The 16,576-nt window shown below is 39.5% G+C and overlaps 1 long non-coding RNA gene across 2 annotated transcripts in view; it reads left to right on the plus strand.

The window, feature by feature from the left end:
* The window catches only part of Gm33733, a 40,182-nt gene that overhangs the window by 11,620 nt on the left and 11,986 nt on the right, over window positions 1-16,576 (plus strand). Inside the window, exons 1-5 of one of the 2 annotated variants that reach the window (XR_001782821.2) lie at window positions 4,011-4,937; window positions 5,860-5,978; window positions 10,284-10,478; window positions 12,684-12,823; window positions 14,696-14,858. This is a non-coding gene — a long non-coding RNA (predicted gene, 33733). Of the gene's footprint in view, window positions 1-872; window positions 4,938-5,859; window positions 5,979-10,283; window positions 10,479-12,683; window positions 12,824-14,695; window positions 14,859-16,576 lie in introns of those variants that run through there. The other variant, XR_003953117.1, reaches the window with a different exon arrangement.

Here is a 16,576-nt window from a genome sequence, read left to right on the forward strand (position 1 = left end):
ATGTTACTTGGCCCTTTTCCCTTGCAGCTTTTAACATTCTTTCTTTGTTCTGTGCATTTACTGTTTTGATTATTATGTGACAAGAGGATTTCTTTTTCTGGTCCCATTTACTTGGTGTTCTACAGGCTTCTTATAACTTTATGGCCATCTCTTTCTTAGGTTGGGAAAGTTTTCTTCTACAATTTTGTTGAAGACATTTTTCAGGTCCTTTGTTCTCCTTTATTCCAATTATTCTTAGATTTGGTCTTTTCATTGTATCCTAAATTTCCTAGATATTTTGGGTTAGGAGGTTTTTGGGGTTTTTTTTTATGTTTCTTTGACAGTTGTGTCAATCTTTTTCATTATATCTTCTACACCTGAGATTCTCTCTTATATCTCTTTTATTCTGTTGGTGATACTTACATCTGTAATTCCTGACCTCTTTCCTAGGTTTTCCATTTCCAGGTTTGCCTCCATTCATGTTTTCTTTATCGTTTCTACTTCCTCTTTTAGGTCTTGGACAGCTTTATTCAATTTCTTTATCTGTTTGATTGTGTTTTCCTGCATTTCTCTAAGGGAACTATTTGTTTCCTCTTTAAGGGCTTCTACCTGTTTACCTGTATTTTCCTGTATTTCATTCAGTGAGTTATTTATATACTCCTTAAAGGACTCTACTATCTTCATAAGATAGGATTTTAGGTCAGCTTCTTCAGGTGTGCTGGCATATTAATGGCTTGCTGTGATGAAAGAACTGGGTTCTGCTGATGCCCATGTATATTGGCTTCTGTTGCTTATGGTCTTGTGCTTGCATCTCACTGTCTGGTTATCCTGCTGTTTGCAGATCTGGGTGACTCTGTCTGAAGTCTGCCTCTTTTGTCCCTGGGTTGTTTCAGGTCTCCTGGTGGGCCTGTGGCCCTGGCTTTAGAAGACCACCTGTGGAACTTTCCAACTGAGGGCTCTTCAGAGTGGCAGAGAAGCTGCTGATCTGTTGCCCTGGCTGTAGTAGATCTCCTGGGAGGCCTTCAGACTGGTAGATCTTCAGAGGAGCAGTCAAGTTGTTGTCCTGTGCGAAGATGTTCTCCACGGGGACCTATGTACTGTGGTTTCTGTATCCCTATGTGCAGCAGCACTCCTGGGAGGCTTTCAGTCTGTCGGGTCAGTTGCCCTGCATGCCACAGAGCCTCTGGAAGGTCTTTAGACTGTGGTGTCTTTTGTCCAGTTGCCCTGTATACAGAGGAACTCCTGGGATGCCTTCAAGCTGTGGTGTCTTCAGGGGAACAGACAAGCTGGTGATCAGTTGCCCAGCTGTTCTGAGTGCAGCAGATCTTCTGGGATGGTTCAGGATATAGTGTCTTCAGAGGACCAGACGAGATAGCAGTCTGCCCCCCAGCAGAAAGAGGAGAGTGGTATTTGGTGGGCAGGGGTTTTGGTGGGTGATGGGTCCCAAGTCCACTGGCCTCCCAATGGGAGCTCTGGGACTTGGGGAGTAGGGTCTTACCAACTGCTCTGAGTGCAGCAAATCCTTTAGGATTCATTGAATCATGATATGGTGTTTTCAGGGGAGCAGACCAGCTAGCAACCTACCCCAGCAGAAAGAACTAGGCAGAAGGGCAATAATTTGTTCTTATTGTTAAGAGTTTTTCTGATGGGCTTTTCCCCTGTAAATAAGCAAAAATGGTGAGAGATGGGCTGAATAGATTCCTGAATTCAAAGCTAGTTTACTCTGCCTTGCTGTTCTAGTTGCTTTGTGGAAAAAAAAAACACTATCAAGCAGCCAACTGAACCCCCCTGCTGCCCATTTTGAGAAGGCTTGGTTGTGGCCTGGCCAGCAACTGTTTCAAGTAGCTTTTGAGGACTTTGCCAGAAACCTTTTGCTTCATGCTTACTTGCTAAATATGGACTGTTGTAAACTGGTGCAAAAGAGACAATGGACGCTTGGTGTGAATGTAATCCTTTGTTGACTTGAAGGCTACTGTGATTGGTGTAAACACTTCTTGTATAGCTACAGAAGCAGGTTGTTCAGCTCACTTAGTGAGCCAGCCAGAAGGCACCCTTCTGTACTGCCTCCCCTGGTTTGCAATGTCAGGCAAGGAGGACAGCTTTTATAGAGTGGAATTGCGCTAGCTATTTTTGATATTCATCATTAGTACAGTTGGCAATATGAGGAAGAAGTGGACATAACATTGATAGCCACAGAAGAATCACCATGACACAAAAAGAAGGAACTAGGGAATGAGAAGAGACCTAGGGATACAGAATAGAAGACTTTAAATAGCCAAGGACTGAATGTGTTCCAAAAAGTTTCTTACAATAAAGCAAGTGCAAAGGGTCTCAGTTAACACTGGCCAGTATGAAGAACTAGTGAATCCTGAAACCTAGACTCAGAAGCCACAATGCTATTCACTGCCAAGGGCTGATGAGTCCTGAGTTCCTAGACTACACAGGAGCTGTAACACTTGTAGGGAAAGCATCCTAGAATCTTAAGGACACAGAAGAGCTGGAAAACCATAGTGGACCATCTGCGGCTGCTCTTGTCTGTCTGCTTTTTCTGCTTTGTATTGACAGGTGACAAGGAATATAAACTCTGCCAGAGACCTGGTACTCTTCTTCTACCAATGATTGCCACCCCAGTAAAACAAAAGGACCCCAACAGAGGATGGTTAACACTTCCATCATAATGTGAACAAAATTGGCAAGTGAAAGAATACATTTACATTTGCATTCTTCCTATATTTCTTCCTTCATTTAGTGATTTGTCTTACTATCTTTCTAAAAATGTTTCCATAGCAGAATTTTTAAAGATCTATATTTCATTGTCATATATATACACATACATACATACATACATACACACATATATATGTATACACACACACATGTGAGTAAAGTTGTTTGTGAAGTCTAGAAGAGGGTATCAGATCTCCTGGAGTTGTATGTACTTAAAGGTTTCTGTGAACCATCTGACATGGGTGGGTGCTGGGATCTGAACTCTGGTCCTCTGAAAGAGCAGAATATGCAAGTAACTCTAGCCCTCAGCAGTAGATTATCAAGATTAAGCATACTCCAATAAATATTTTCCAGTTTGTTTGGCTTGTTTGCATTTGCAGGTGTCTTGATTGATCCTGTCCTTCTAGAAATATGTTTAAGCAGATATGAAATTAATAGTTAAGAATTTATTTATTTTGTCATGTAGAAATGCATAGTATATCCTTTGAGAGTACATGGTTTCCAATAAAAACATATTGCTATTCAGTTTGGTACAGTATTCTATTGGTATACATGATGAATAATGACATATAGTCAAATTATCATTTTTCTGTCTAAAAGTTTTATATTTTTCATTTCAGAAGTTTATGATGATCTTAGCATGTATCTCTTTTGATTTATCTATCAAAATATCATTCCACTTCTTGATTATCTGTATGTCTTGCATTAATTTGAGATATTTCAATTAATGACTTTCTCAAATATTCCATTTTACTTTCTTTCCCTCTCTTTCTGGAACTTAGAAGAGACGTGTTATCTTCTGTGAAACTGTATGAAACCCCTTCTATCTGTTTTATCTCTATTTTTCAGATTGAGCAGTTTCTATTCATTTTATGCAAACTCTGTCTTCTATCATGCTCATTCTACCAAGTTTTTACTTATTTCAGTTAATATTAATTTTCCAGTTTTATAGTTTCATTTTGGTCTGCCAATATTGCCCAGTGGATAGGGAAACTTGCTGCCAAGCCTGATGAGCTAGGATCCATCTCCAGGACCCACATGTTAAGAACCAATTCCTGAAAGATGTACTCTGATCTCTTCATGTATACTGTCACTTATACATACACATACACACACACACACACACACACACACACACACACACCAACTAAATAAAGGTTAAAATGTTTAGTTTAGTCCTTTTTAATGAATTCCATTTATTTTATTTATTTTTACTCTTTAATTTTTTTAAATATTTATTTATTTTTATTCTATGTATATGAATGTTTTGCCTGTATATATGTCTGTGCACCACATGCATGTCTTGTGCTCATAAAGGGGACTGGGTGGGGTTAAGAGTGGGAATGGTAACAGGAAGGATCAGATGTGAGGAGGATGGAAGGAGAGGGAACTGGGAGAGGCAACTGGATTGACAGGGGCATCTCTGAGATGAGCTAGAAACCTAGGGCAATGGAAACTCCTAAGTATCAGTGAGGGTGGCCCTACCTGAGACTCCTAGTGATGGGGATATGGAGCCTGCACCAGCCATCTCCTGTAACCAGGTAAGATTTCTAATGGAGGGATTGGGACACCAACCCAGCTACTAACATTCTACCTACGATTTGTCCTGCTTGAAAGATGTGCTAGGGTAAATGTAAAAATTGTGGGAGTAGCCAACCAATAACACTCCAGTTTGAGACCCACACCATGAGAAGGTCCCTGAGGGCCAGGAGCCAGAGGCAGAATAGCCCAGGGACCTATGATAGAACCAAACACGAGTAGCAAAAATTGTCACTGAAATGATCCCTAATGATATTCTGTATACTCATAAGATCAGTGCCTAGCATAACTGTTCTTTGAGAGGTTTCACCCTGCAAGTGATGAAAACAGATGCAGAAAGCCACAGCCAACCAAACATTATGCAGATCTGGGAAAATCCTGTAGAAGAGAGGGAAGAAGGACGGTAGAAGCCAGAGTAGTTAAGGACAACACAAGAAAACCAATAGAATCAACTACCTTGAACCCATAGGGGCTCACAGAGACTGATCTGCCAACCAGGGATCCTGCATGGGAGTGACCGAGAACCTCTGTACATATGTTACATTGTGTAGCATGATCTTCCTGTGGGACACCTAACAGTGGGGGTAAAGCTATCTCTGACTCTGTTGCCTGACTTTGGAACCCTTTTCTCCTACTAGGTTGCCTTGTCTAGCCTTACTAGAAGAGGAGGTGCCCAGTCTTACTGCAACTTGGTACGAATGACTAGTTGATATCCATAGAGACTGGCCTTTTTCTGAAGAGAAATGCAGGTGGAACGGGGAGGGTGGGGGACTGGGAGTCAAAGGGAAACTGCAGTTGGAATGTTAAATAAATAAAATTAAAATAATAATAAAAATACAAAAAAAAGGAGGTGGGGGCACCTCTGGCCAAATATGGTAGCACAAAATTGTAACATCACTCAAAAAATTGAAGCAGAGAGATTGTGACTTTGGAGCCAGCATAGGGTAATAAATAAAACTTTGTTGCAAATTCTACCTAAAGGAAATGGAGAACTCAATAAAAGTAAACAATAAAGAGGGAGGAAAGGCACATTAAAAGGGCTAACAAGTAAATGCAAAAGATAGCAAAAATAAATAAATAAATAAACAAACAAACAAACAAATAAATAAATGTGAAAGCCTGTGGGCCTAGGTACCAGAGGTTTTCCACGGAGATCTCTGTCCAGGCCGGGTGCGAGGGTTCCAGTGAAGGGAAGCTAATGCAGGCAGGAAGACGAAGTCTCTGCCAGCCTTCAAGGTTGGACGAAAAACTGACTATTCCAGTGAGGAGTGTGGCAGGACCTCGGGTGGCTCTTCTGAAGAGAAGATCTCTTCCCAAGTGTTACATACAGCTCTTGGAACAAAAGACTCAGAGGAAGGAATAGTTCTCGCATACCTTCAATTCCCTAATCCTGATTTATATACAGTTCTGGGGGTGATTCAGGGTTTATCAGCAGGTACCTCTCATTGGCTTGGACTGAGAGTTTGGGGGAAACCTTATTTGCATGTGGGAAGGCTTGGTGCTGTTCCTATGTGGCTGATACCCATGCCTCTCCTGTGAGGGCTGTGGGGGTGGTAACTTCAACAGGAGCCAGGGGTCCAGGAGACATGAGGGAATGCCTTCTGTCCCATGTAGGTGAAAACTACCACCACCGGGACCTCAGCTCAATAGGAGACCAGGCTGTCTGTGCATAGCCCGTTGCCCCACAAAAGCCTAGGAGAAGAATCAATAAGTTTCTGAAATCATGAGAAAAGGTACAGTACAATAACTTTGAAGCGTGAAGTTTCATGCAAAATCCTTAGCAATATATGGCTAAGTGAATTAAATATCACATGTAAGAAGGGAGTTTGAGCATTTGCAGACATCTGGAGGCTAGAGATTTATATCAAGTGTCTTCTTCAGCCACTGTCATGCTAGAGAGACTCTCCTGTCTGTGCTTACACAGTGCTGGAACTATAGATACACCCTTCTTCTGTACCTGGCTTTTTTATATGAGTGCTGCGGGTCCTAACTCAGGTCACAACTGAGCTATCTCTTACTTTTCACACACACACACACACACACACACACACACACACACACACACACGTACATGCCATGGCAGACAATATATGGAGTTCAGAGCACAACTTTTAAGCACACCTCTCTTTCCACCAGGTAGGTCTAGGGATTAAACTCAGATTCAAGCACTTTTACCCACTATGCCTTTTTTCCTCCATAAATGGATTATTTAGGCAAATGGAAAGATTCTCCTAATTTTAGATAAGAATGTTCGATATCTTTAAAATGTCAAACCTCCCCAGATAGAATTTTAAATTTAAAACAATTCCAATAAAATTATGCACATACTTCTTTTGTAATTTGAATTAAAATATAAATTGGTAGAAATAGACAAGTACTAACTTTATATGGAAAAATAAAAATTTTACCATCTCCCTGGAAACATGAAAATAAGAAAAACAACAAAGTCCTAGTAGGTATAATGTAGATTACAGAGCCTCTATGATTAAAATAATACAAATATGGCTTAAAACTACCAGCAAGCATAGAGTAGAATAAATACATAGAAAGAACTCTAAATGCATGATGAAAGTGTCAATTTATTGCACTGGAACAAAGACAACCTTTTATGTTGGAGTTTATGGCATATGCTGAAGTATATTACATTAGGCTGAGGCAGGAGGATCAAAAACTCAAGACTGAGCTACATACTAATTGAAGATATAAATAAAAATAAGCAAGCCTTTAAGACAGTTGTTTGACAATGACATAGATACTTGTGAAAGAAACAGAGACACTATACATTTCAACAATGTTAAGTAGATCAGAAATCTAATTGCAATGAAATTGTTACAAAAGCTAATGGAGTCTCCTCTAACCTGATAGAGAAAAGGTTCTAAAACTGTTAGTCAAGAACCAGATGCAATGGAAAGGAAAATAAAAGATTTGAGAAATGTAACTATATAACTCTTCTCAAAAACATAATTTCTTCATGATGTAAAAAAGGAAAACAGCATAAGCAAATTTAAAAAAAAATGTAATGGCATGACAGCTAGAAGTTAAACTCACTGGCTGCTTTTCCAGAGGACCTTTTCCAAAAGCATTCATATGGTGACTAGCAAATGGCTCTAATTCCAGTTCCTTAGAAGCCAATACCCTCTTCTGGCCTTTGTGGGCACCAAGCACACATGTGCTACCTAGATATACACATAGGTAAAACATCAGTACACATGAAATAAATCTATAAATAGAAATTAAAATTTTGAGGACAAACTGGAAGGAAACATTCTCAGCATAAATAATGAACAAGAAGTTACTATTTTGAATATATACAGAATTCAAGGAGAGAAGAGCGATTTTTGTTTCTGAAATCACACTGTTAGTGTTTTTCAAATCAACAGTAAGATGTTGGCTCTGGTATTGTCAAATACAAACAGAACTTGCGGCTGGAGAGATGGCTCAGTGGTTAAGAGCAGTTGCTGCTCCTCCAGAGTCTGGTTCCCAGCATCACATGGCAGCTTACAACTACCTAGACACCCACCCCACCCCCCGCCGCCCCAGGCTCCCACACTCAGATGCACATGCAAACGCATTCACACACACACATGCACACGCATGTATATGCACACATATGTGTAATTTTAAAAATGAAAGGAAACATTTATAAACAGAACCAGGGCATTCTGATTAACTCCTTCACAGTAGAGAATTCTATAGTATAGCTAAGTTTAATGACTTTTTAGTAGCATCCATGACTCTCATGTATTAACATATATGCATATATTAACACTCAGTGTGAATCAGTTACCAGTGACTGCTTTAGGAGAAAAGAAGGAAGAAAGCACATCCCCTGAGAGGATGTACATATTTTAATGCATCTACCTGTCCATTTATCATCCATCTATCCATGTACCTATCTACCTACTTATCCTCATCATCTTTTCTTTTCCTCCCTCTTTTTTCTTCTCCCTACTCCCTCCCTTTTAATTTCATTTGTGTTTCTGGTAGTCATATCACAGTCACTTCATAGATGGCCCCTGTTAAGTCCTGTGTTACCACTGCTGTCAACAGCAGCGACCTCCAGCAGATAATTATCAGTCTTCATCTCAGCTTCATGAAATCTCAGCAATTTGACACACAGTGACAAATTCCATCTGATTAATTTTTTATTTCTTTTTGGGCCACTATTTGTCAGTTCCCCTTGACCAAAAAGCAAAGGAAAGGAAAGGAGAAAAGAAAAGAAAAGAAAAGAAAAGAGAAGGGAAGGGGAGGGGAGGGGAGGGGAGGGGAGGGGAGGGGAGGGGAGGGGAGGGAAGGGAAGGGAAGGGAAAGAAAAGAAAAGAGGAAAGGAAAGGAAAGGAAAGGAAAGGAAAGGAAAGGAAAGGAAAGGAAAGGAAAGGAAAGGAAAGGAAAGGAAAGGAAAGGAAAGGAAAAGAAAAAGGGTCATCAACCCCTTCTTTTCTTTTCTTTCTTTTTATTTCTTTCTTCCTTTGCTTCTTTCTTTCTTCCTTTCTTCTTTCTTTTCTTTTCCTTTCCTTTTCTTTTCTTCTCCCCTCTGGAAATCTTTGATGCACTGTAAATCCACTGAAAATATAAGTAAAGACATCTTTTGTATACCATGCTTCCCTTCTTCCTCCCCTCTCTGTGTTAGCTAGCTCCCAGTGATAGCCTGCCATGAGTTATGCTTGCTCACGTACACCTTATGCAGCCACTTTCCAAAGTGACTCTGGGCCTGGCTCTGTGATCGTATTATATAGTGACATAATGTTGAGTAGTTTCTAAGTGCATCTCTTAAGAAAGCCTAGCAGCTTCTCATTTGGCAGCATGGGAGTGCTAGTTGCTTTCTAAGAAGTTCAGGTATCCCATTGTATAGTTGATGTGGGAAATTCACTTGGTAAGGGACAGTTTCAATTGAGTCTGGTTCTCCAGGTTTCCCCTCCTAAAGACCCTGAAATTTACTGTAAGAGGCTAAGACTTTCTAGACTAGTTCAATCTTCAGATTACAATATCAAGTGAATTGAAAAAACAAACAATAAAACAGTGGGTGATTCAAAGCCATTATCTATTCATAATTTTGCCAGTTCTGCTCCACCCTCACCCATTCAAATATACATTTTTCTCTAAAAATTTCCTGTTCATTAGAGAAAAATATCTGTTCTATCTTGCTTCTATGGTCTAATTATGTGCATCCTAGTGGATGAGACTATGCCTTACAAAAGAGGTGCAATGGAGCTGTTTCTTTCTTCTACCACACCAAGATGTAGCAAGACGTTCTATTTATGAGGAATGAGCCCTTATCAGACACCGAATCTTTTAAAAGAACAATTTAATTCTATTTATTCCTTCCCTTTTCTCCAGTTTGATGCTTTTGTCTTCAACTTCCCAACCTCCAAACATTAAGTAATGAATGTATACTGTTTATAAATGACTCAAAGTGTTTTTTATTACAACACCATGTTTAGAGGAAGATGCTTTCCCTTACCAAGGCCTTCTCATTGTATTATCATCATACTCCACATATTGTGGGCTTTCACTGTGATAGACACATGCCCTAAAGGATGTACCATCCTTACCCACAATTATCTCTCTCACAGTGTTACATGCAATTTTATGGTCCAACTGCATTATTAAGAACTGCCATCTGTCACAGATGTTTCTGTCATTGACATGGATTACATAGATATCTAGGACATCAAATTCTTTCACATATGGTGCTGTAATTTCATTTGAATTTGGAATATATATTATAGAGGAGTAAGTGTTACACTGTGATTTTTTCCTCACAGTTGTCATATGTTATAAGTGTCTGTTTGCATTCCTATTTCCTTCATTCAGATGACTCTTTGTCCATGATTCACTATTCAAAGTTATATAGCTATTTCATTACCTATGGTGCTGAAGGGATATATTCTTTTCATTAATATTAAATGCATATATGTATACAATATATTGTGATAATATTCACCTCAGTCACCCTCTCTTATCTCACTCCCACCCCTACTGATCACATTGTTCCTGATCAGTCTGCCTTCTAATTTCATTTTTTTCTGTCTGTGCAGGCCTTATGCCAGTGGTCCTGACTGGAACAGCCATGCCATGTGCAGAAGACAGCATTTCAAAGCACTCCTTTCCATGTTCCTAAACTCAAAATCTGTCCACTCTTTCTTTCATGATGTTCCTCGGTTTGGAGCGGCAATCTGATGTCCTCTTTAGGGCTGAGAGCTCAAGTCACTTGCTTTCAGCACATCAACCAGGTATGAGTCTCAACATATACCATCTTCCAATATACAAATATATATATATATTTTTAAAAAAAGAACTTTCTCTGGTCCAGGTTAAAAGCAGCAATAATCCATGAATATAAACATAAATATTTAGAAGGCAATTTGATTACATGTCAACAGCACATTGCAGAGTCTACTTCTAACCCTTAGGCCCTGCACTGTATAAGCAATTGCTTCTGATTAATTTCCTATTGCTACTATATGGAATTTCCACAGACACATGGAATGTAGAGAGATTAAACTCCCTACATTTATTATCTTTCATTGCCAGATTTCAGTACTCACCCTGAGCTGCCCTTGCAACTCTGATTCAGTATAAGGGCTTGCCAGACTTCTCATGAAAAGTCTTGTCCAGAGCAGGAGAGATTTAAACATATGCTTTGATAACAGCCACTTTGAAATGAGTTCTCTCCTATACTATGCCCACATTCCCTATAAATGCTATATGACCATAACATTTTCTAAGGCAGTATGAATATGACACAGAATAAATCTGACTTTACATAGATCTTACTCTGCTTTAAGCAACTCTGTTAACTACCATGTTGACATATTGAGTCAGGTGGGGATAAGGGCTATAATGAAATTTTTCATTAAAGGAAAAGAGAATACTGTGTGAAAGTTATTCTCATTAAAGTAGAAGACAGGGGTGGTGGCGCACGTCTTTAATCCCAGCACTCAGGAGGCAGAGGCAGGCGGATTTCTGAGTTCGAGGCCAGCCTGGTCTACAAAGTGAGTTCCAGGACAGCCAGGGCTATACAGAGAAACCCTGATTCAAAAACAAAAAAAGTAGAAGACGGGGAAGAGATAGAAATTAAAACATTTGGGGGCACAATACTTAAGTGGGCTGGGAAACACACTGAAAACTTCAAGTGTTTGGAATCTAGTGTTTAGAAAAAGAAATTGGGGTTTAGAAATATCCAGGAACATCAATGTTTTTTCTGGTGTGTATCAACTACACATTAAAGAATGTGTAGTTCATTAGTTCTCCACCATAGGCAGAGGGGCAACAAAATGTTCCACTTTCTCATTAATGAATGAAAAAAGGAACTTCTGTTGGAGTAGTTTGACCAAGAGTGAGCACCAATTTAAATTTTCTATGTCTCTCCCTATGTCTTTTGCCTGTGGCCCATGGCCTCTCTATGTTGCTTGTCTATGTATCTGATTGTCCCCTGTTGCCTGTTTCTAACAAAGGGCTTTGCTTTGGATGTATTGAACACTATAGGAAATATGGTATGGAGAAGAAATGAAGAATTCCTTTATTCAGGTCTACCCAGCATTCCTAATAAACAGGCACTCATAGTGGATTTGGGAACTGCAAAATAAATTCACATTCCTGCATCCTACTCAGAAGTTCCTTAAGCAAAAGCCATGGAAAACCTAAGTCTATAAGGCTTATCTTTGCTGTCACAGGTTGTTTATGGCCTGGCCTCGGACAAGAAAAAAAAAAAAAAACAAACAACTGGAAATCTTGAATAGATTAAAAAAAAAAAAACAGGGTAAGTATTTACTTCACTGGTCTCAGCTGACCCAGGACAGCACTCAGTATAAGCTCAAGCTATAGCCACGTGTTGCTTCTAATATTTGTGTAATACTTGTTTTTTCTTAAAAGATTATCTTCAATCTGTTTGCTACTTTCAGCCAATGAGTCCCACAACACACATATCCACACATACACTATTCTCGGCAAGAAGCCTGAAATAGTACATAATTTAAGAGTAAACCTGTGCATTGGCTTAGGTCATTTTTTTAAAATCCCCTGCATAGTAAGATTGACTACATTGTTTCCTTACAGGCAAGTTAAACTTGAACAGGCTGAGTACACAGTAGAATTGCAGTTAACTATATAATCTTAAGTGACCTCATGGTATATCATTAACTTGCTTGCAAGGTCTAGCAAAAGTTCAGTTTCTTCGAATGCGATAGATATTTCTAGAAAATGCACCATTACATTGCACCACTTACATGAATCTAGTTCCTTGAGCTTGATGTCCCACGAAGCCCTTGCCTCTCTTTATCTCTTCATTGGTTATCTACTTCACTCGTCTAGAGAGGATAAAGACCACGAACAAGCAAAACACTCATGTCTCCATTCCTTCTCAGAGTATTCCAAATTACTCATCAAGCATCCCTAGACACCTGGGAATTTAAAAAAGCTGCCTCTTTTCTCCACAGCTCGACAGCTTCCAAGCTCAGCTTTGAAAGTCCTTCATTAATTAAGCATATCCTCAATTGGTAGATCCAGATTTTCTGTTGTAAACAGGAGGAGCTATGGAGCTGGAGAAAGCTAGCCATGTAAAGCAGATGCAGACTAGGTAATAATTTCATTCTACATACATTATTGCATGTTCAGTGTGCTGTGTAGATTGTTAAAAAGCCTTCTATGGATTTTGGGGGTTGAGCAATAATAACGTTTAAATAAAACACCTACAATATTTGACATTATGTTAGGAGATGATTGCTATGTTATAAAAACCAAAGTTAGGAAAACAGAGAAGAAAAATTGGAGGTGCTAATTGGATATAGGAATAACTTTTTAGAACACAAGTAAGGGATATGAATAAGCCGTGTGGTTTCCAAGGAGTTATGTGTGGGGACCTTTCTGGCAGAAGTAATAGATAACGATATGTGTAATCCTTAGATACAAATGAAGGAAAATGCTGTCTGAGAACTGGGAGTATAGCCAGTGAACAAGCAGAAAGTCATAGGATGGGGGGGGGGGGCAGGGTGGACTAAAGGGAAAGACTATAAAGCTTTGTAGGCCAGGGGGAGAGATTTCCTACAGATTGGTTATTTCCTACAGACGTTGGTTATTTTTAAAAGCCAATAGTGTTTTCCCTGCTGTCTCTCCCTGCCAATAACCTTGGTGGGTGTTGAGATTAAAATACTAGCAACCTTTGATAAAGGAAAGGGATTGGACTGATAAAGCAAAAGGAAAACATGCTCTTACATTGGATGTCCGATGACAGCTTTAAGTCCCATAGTGAAGAAAAGGCAAAAAGCCTCTTAGAGGACTTTAGCGACAGTTCTCTCCTGTTTACACACAGAGTTCAAAGTTTCAGTAACCTGAGCTCGAGTAGAATATCAGGCTCCATAATTCTAGTAACAGGATACATTTTTGGCACCATGTGTTCTAGTAGCAAGATCTTACAATTTTCCTTCTAGAATATTTTTTTTAACATCGAAATATAAGAAAACTCTTCCTCTGCATCTAGTAAAAAGTAGCCTAGACCTTAAATGTTTCTCCTAGTTCATTTTCTGGAATAGACATTTATGATTTGCTTACACTAAGGCTTGCACTATATGTTCATAAAATATTTGTTAAGATTTATCCTACTTTGTGTGTGTATGTGTGTATATGTTTGCATGTGTGCTCATGTATGTGATTGACAAGGAGACTAGAAAAGGGCATCAGATCTCTTTGAGTTGGAATTCCGGTTCTGAGCTACCTGACCTGAGTGCTGAAGTCCAAATTCAGGTCCTCTGGAAGAACATCAATTTCTCTTCATTGCTGAGATACCTCTCCATTCACTCCTTTAAATTTTTAAATATTTATAATGTTAATATCATGTTATATATTACTGTTAGTAATGTATATTACTCTATATTATTTTAATATAGAGTATTAATAATAATAATAATATAGAGTAGATTATCCAATGAATATCATGGCCATTTAGCTAAGAGAATCATGTTCTACAACACTAAGAAATACATTAAAATTTATCATATGACCCAAATATATATATCCTTAGCATATGCTTAAGGGACTTGACTTTCAACTCCATGGATACTTGCTAGGCCATGTTCATCAATATTTTATATTCACAAAAGCTGGGAAATTCAAACAACCTAAATGTCTTTGAACTGACAAATATATAATAAAACTGTGCTAGTGTAGACCATGGAATACTATTCAGCTGTAAAGAAAAAAATGTAATCATGAACTTTGCAGGCATTTGCAGGACTGCAAATTGAATGAACTGTTAATGTAGCAGTTTTCTCAGAGATTGAAAGATTCCATCCTTCAGGGAAATTTCTTAATCAGGAAGAAAACAATTCAGAATAGCTTCAGGAAGTTCGTGAAACTGACCAGATTCACTGGGTTCTTTTTGTCCTGGGGTAAACAATAAAGACTGCTGAGAGTCCCTCTCAGACAAATCAAGCTACAAATTTATTGCCCTAAGACTAGACCTGCTGCCCAGAAGAAGCAGAAACCAGCCCAGCTGCCTGGACGAGTTTTAGAGCAGCGGAGTCACTTGGAAAGGAAAATGGAAAACCTCCAACCTGCTGAGCTGCTTACAGACTGTGCAGTGTGCTCCAGATTCCCATTTTGTCCCCCACACTGAGGTGAGCTTTAGTGACTCATTTCTGCTCCTCTAAGTAGCCAGGCAACTATATTCCTGTAAGTAACCCCAATAAAACTCATTGGTTCACCGAGTTGGACTTTGGTGATATCCACACTGTGGGTTGTCACAGGCTCCCTATCAAGTCAATAGATGTGTATTAAATCTTCTCAGGAAAAAAAAACTCTTGTCACACAAAAGTAAACCAGACCCACAATGAGAAACACCACATGGTCTTTCTCATCTGAGGTTCCTAGCACCAAGTCTTCAAATGGCAGCATATAGCCTGAAATAACTGCAGAGACCAGGAAAATAAAAAGAGATGATTTGTGGCAATGGGGATAGAGAGGGGGAATAGTCAGGCACAAATAATCTGTAATGTTTGGGAATCTCTTTGGGACCACACTAGTCAGCAGTTTCAAAAGAAGTAACATTTTCTTGTCACTGGCCTTTTTATGTTTCCCTATGCTGTCTAGTATGGACATTGTCACCTCATTATAGAATTACTCCACTTAAATTTTTTAATATATAAATATAGGTATATATTTTAGGGTACCTATATGGAAATATTTCCATGCAGCCTTTTCAAAAAGTCTTTAGTGATAATGATGCCTCCTCTTATTATATGCAGTCATTAAAGTTATTCTTGCCACACAATAACTTATCCTATATATTCAAAAATCTATGTTACAAATGTCTAATATTTATGCATACCATTCCTCCCTCCAATGGAGTATAATTATCCCAAAAAAAAAAAAAAACAGTTAACCACCACTCACAGAAAGCACACTGATACAGCAGAGTTTCATCTCAGATAAAGCCTTCTATCTTGGGAGAAGCTTATTAAGTCACACAGTGTTCCAAAGGGAGCTGAAGCTGAAACATCCTGTACTGCAGGGAAGCTGGTTATGCTCGGCGAGTAGACAATCGCTTCAGGAAGGTCCTCCACAATTGACGAGATTCACTTTGTCCTGGCAGGGTTGCTATTGCTGGGATGAAACAACATGGCCTTGAGGAAGAAGGAGTTAATTTGGCTGACACTTTCATATCACTGTTTATCATCGAAGGAACTCAAATAGGGCCGGAACCTGGGTACAGGGCCTGATACAGAAGCCATGGAGGAGTGCTGCTTATTGGCTTGCCCCTCATGGCTTGCTCAGCCTGCTTTCTTTTTTATTTTTATTTTTATTTTTATTTTTATTTTATTTTACTTATTCACTTTACATCCCGCTCACTATACCCCTCTAGGTCACCCCTCCCACAATCCTTCCCCCTCCCCTCTCCCCTTCTCCTCTGAGTAAGTGGGGAACCCCTCCCCCCCTTATTCTCCTAATCCTAGCACTTCAAGTCTCTGCAAGGCTAGGTGTTTCCTCTCCCACTGAGGCAACCCAGCTAGAATATATCTCACACACAGGCACTAGCTTTTAGGATAGCACCCATTCCAGTTGTTCAGGACCCACATGAAGGCCAAGCTGCACATCTACATATGAGCAGGGAGGTCTTGGTCTAGCCCGTGTATGCTCTTTGGTTGGTGGTTCAGACTCTGAGAGCCACAAGGGTCCAGGTTAGTTGACTCCATTGGTCCTCCTTTGGAGTTCCTATCCCCTTTGGTGCCTGCCTCCTATTCTTCCATAAGAGTTTCTAGGCTCCATCCACTGTGAATGTATGCATCTGTCTGAGTGAGCTTCTGGGTGGAGCCTCTCAGCCATGCTCCTGTCTGAA

This window comes from Mus musculus, chromosome X, assembly GCF_000001635.26.
Source record: "Mus musculus strain C57BL/6J chromosome X, GRCm38.p6 C57BL/6J".
Taxonomy (NCBI): domain Eukaryota; kingdom Metazoa; phylum Chordata; class Mammalia; order Rodentia; family Muridae; genus Mus; species Mus musculus.